The sequence below is a fragment of the Sinocyclocheilus grahami genome, unplaced genomic scaffold (assembly GCF_001515645.1).
Source record: "Sinocyclocheilus grahami isolate Dianchi unplaced genomic scaffold, SAMN03320097.WGS_v1.1 scaffold1555.1, whole genome shotgun sequence".
NCBI classification, from domain to species: Eukaryota; Metazoa; Chordata; class Actinopteri; order Cypriniformes; family Cyprinidae; genus Sinocyclocheilus; species Sinocyclocheilus grahami.
In genome coordinates, this window is record NW_015506734.1 from 46548 (window position 1) to 50696 (window position 4149).

General features: G+C 38.1%; 1 pseudogene; it reads right to left on the minus strand.

The window, feature by feature from the left end:
• Positions 1-395: 395 nt before the first annotated feature.
• LOC107571152 (uncharacterized) overlaps positions 396-4149 on the minus strand; it is a 21263-nt pseudogene continuing 17509 nt past the window's right edge.

The window sequence follows — 4149 nt, forward strand, 5'->3', positions numbered from 1 at the left end:
AATTATCATGAGTTAAAGTAATGGAAAAAAACATGCTGACTTATTGATCATATCATATTTTACAGCGTATCATGTAATATTTTATCATTTATAATACAACTTGCTTGCTTTTCATAGCATCAGTAAATATGCTGCTGCTTACATCTAGTGGTGAGAAACATTAGCATTCCAAACATTATGTGTGAATTAATATTAAGAACTGTATTTAATTTATGGACTTAGCAGTCCTCTGACACTTTATGAAGTTATATTAGGCCACACCTAATATTACACCTACACCTGATACAAGTTAACGAATATTTTTCGTAAATGAAATTAACACTGGTTGGACCTTACAATGTAGTACTTCCTGAAGATCCAATCATTTTCAGTTTTCACATGCAACTTTATTGTGGTCAACATTGAGGAACAGAGAATATTTGAGACTGTAAATGAAGAGCATCAAAGCAAATAATCAAATATATGCATATTTCTTTGAATAATTTACTGCAAAATCAACATTCCTTCTCTGTTTTCCGGTGTTTGTATGAACACATTCACTTGGCACAGCTTCCTTCAGCATCACTTCCTTTTTGTGCGGTTCAGACCACTGCAGCGTCATGTCAGAAAACCCTCATTCCACCAAAGCAGACTGAAGCTGAAATGAGCAGATATTTTAAAACTGGATTCAATGTGATTTGGTTTCAGATTTCTGTATGTTTCCCTCTCTCACCTGTGACAAGAGCTGGAGGTTCAGACTCAAACTTCAGTTTCATCTTCACACGAGTCTTCTTGGAAAAAAGGATCTAAAAGGGCACATGAGCGTAAACATAGAAAGGAAAAGAAAACGCTGAATGCAAATAATAAAAACATAAAATGCATTGTGACCACAATATCTACAGCAATTTGGTGCAAATGCATCGGTCGCTTAAGATTAAACGGATGCAGTGAGAGGTTGTGTAGTGATCCTCAAAAATCATGCAAAAACTATGCCAAGTAAAAAATAAAAAAAAACACCTAGATGACATTAAATACAGGTCCACTTGCAATAAGGATGGACATGGTTTAATGTCAAACACAAATGCATTTTATGTAGTAAATTATTGAAAGCTGAGAGCATGCAACATATTTCACATTTTCAAATACCATAAATTGCCAAATTTCTACTATTGTGAAGCCGTTATTGTTTTCCTAAAGCACTAAATCTGCTTGTTTGATCCCACCTTCTCCATAGACCTCCACCTCACACAGAGTAAGAAACTTTGAATATCCAGGAATGAAAAGATTCACATATCGACCCTCCATACCATTACATGTGTAGGTGGAGGAAACACCAGCTGGAATGCTAGAAATCACAGCGCATCTAAAGAGAGACAGAGAAAACATAATTTAGTCTTATAGTCTTTCGCCATATGTGATTTCAGGGATTATTTATGGATATTAAGCCACTGAAAGAGGGTCTCACGTGGGATTGTTGTTGCCGTTGTTCTCCAAAGAGTTTCCGATGCGAATCTCCGCTCCGTTTATTCGTTCTGGACAGCAGTCTAGTCTGTTTGTGATGACGACTCTATTAACTCTGTACACAGAACTCAGATCCACTCTCCACCATGGGTTAGTCTGATTATCGGTTGAGGAACACGATGACCACGACTTTCTGAAACCAGGATTGGAATCAATGGCCTGTTCAGCAGACCAGAGGCCATAGGTTGATGACTGTGTGACGTTTTTTCCTGTTGCCAAATTACCTGGAAGATGTCATAGTGTCAAGAAATGGTTTTAATCAGCATATTTTATTTTTGTATCAGAACTAAGGGCAGCTGCAGTGACGTGTTGACTTTACCATTTGGTGATTGGCTCTTTTATTTAGAAACAGTGTTTCCAGATTGGAAATGTCCAAGTATCATACTAGAAGCTCAATAATAGATAACTAGGCGTACCGTGGATGCGAGCGCTGCGACAATATACTATAGAACCCTAATCAGCGACTCTATCGGCACTGGATGCGTCGCAGCGTGACGTGACACATCCCCGACAGTAAACTGATGCCTCGTTCTGTTAAAATTATTTTTAACACTCACTTCAGCTGTTGCGAAGCGGCACAACGGTTAACTCTACCTCTGAGTCGCTGTCATCGGAAGCCTGCACGTTGCCAGATATTGAGGGGGTTCTTGCCATCATGGACAGCAACATAGTGCTCGTTGGCTTTAAAGCAGGGCACCCTCCTGCATTCTTAACACACTCTGTGGTGTGCACGAGTGCATTTAGAGTGTCTGTAATGAGCCAATTTCGTGTATGAGTATAGAAGCCGTATGATTACAACTACCATCATTTGAAGTGTCACAAAATTCTGAAATTATCGTTCATTATGGGATTTTTTTCATTATTGACTGTACATCGATCGTAGGTCAAAATTATCGTACAAATACGATAATTATCATACGTCTGGCAACACTTTTTAGAAGGCAGGACTCATTCCACCAAAATGTGCATTTTGCTTGCTCCCAGTCATTATATTATTTGAGCAAGGTCTGGGTATGCCTAAAGCCTTTGGATCTGATCATGACTAGAACTATGCCTAAAAAACTCAAATTCACCTGGTAAGGGTTTAGACCAGGTTGTTAAGTAGCTCTGAATTACCTGGAAAAATCACATAGACTCCCACTTCACAGAGAGTAAGAACCTTTGAAGTTCCAGGAATATTCACAATAGCGTAACGTCCCTGCATCCCACGACACGAGTAGCTGTAGGTAGCTCCTGCTGGAATAGTAGAAACTACAGCACATCTGGAGAAAGACGAAAGAGTGAGTCGCTCCTGTGTTTTTGTTGCTCAATGTATGATTGTATAAATGTATTTAATATAATTGACTCTTTCTTGTACAACACAATGCATATTTTAAAATTGAATATGTCCTCAAACTTTATGTAACACATGAAGTTTTGCACCATTTTTATTTATTTATTTTGCAGCTAAGCAAATGTGAATTTATTTGTCATGACAGTGAAGTGTTATTATTACACATAGAAAATAAGTTTGCTATTTTTATCCTTCTTGCCTGTGTGACGCTTCAGAGAGAAACGGTGTAACTGAATGTGGTAACATTAGTTTTTTCTGGAACAATGTTGTATTTGATTGTAGGTGGTGCTAGCTCATTTTGTGATCACTGGAGGCATGGTCTTGTGCTCTGAAGGAATTGCCTGTGTGACGCAAGCTGCCATCTTAGAAAGTTAATAACCGTCAACCGAGAGTAGTTCATACATTTGGCTACAAAAGACGTGACTAGTAACGGATGGCAAAAGAAACAATAATTTACCTGAGCTGTGAATCTGAGTTTGCAGTCTATATTGAATGTGATGAAGGTTAGCTCCTCAGTCTGATAACAATAAGAACGAGCACCAACACAGTTGTTCCAGACACATAAAGATAACGGAGGCCAGTATCACTTATACCCCCCCAATATTTAACACTGTTAACCACTGCTATCAATTTTAAAATTTTTAGACTTTAAAAATAGCAACTAATTTAAGTGAACTTAAAACAATATTTACATAAATCTATTTTAATAAATGCCCTATTTAACTACATGTGCCATTCAGCAAGTAGGAGATATACAGAAATTGAATAAAGTTATCATACACTAAATTCCAAATTAAATATTGATGAATCCTTAAAGCTAAAACGGTTATTGATTTGCTCTTTGTTTCTTTTGTTGTTTGAATAACTGACATCAGAGCAGCTGGTTATTAAGTTATTTTGGTTGCTACTACTTTAAGAGCTGCCGCTGCTGAATGTGGAGCGGATCTGACATGCTTCATATTTTCTCACAGTGCGCGCTGCCGCATCTGTGCATGCAATTGCAGAGCATGTGCTATGAGCCCATTTTAATGGCAGACATGACAGGAAGATTTTACTGACATATGGCTTGACAACATCTTATCTGACCGCAGTTCACTGTTGTTCTACTGAAGCTCCTCGCCACCTGTACTGTTTCCTCACTCGTTTGACTAGCGCCTGGTGCTGAGGCGAAGTGGAGTGTACATCTGAAAAGTGTTACGTTTGATGTGGTCATAAAGTTGTTCTGCATCTAATCATCTGTGTTAACGCACTAATTTTGATAGCACTACTATATATACAGTAGTGGCCAAAATTATTAGAACACTAGTATTTTCACC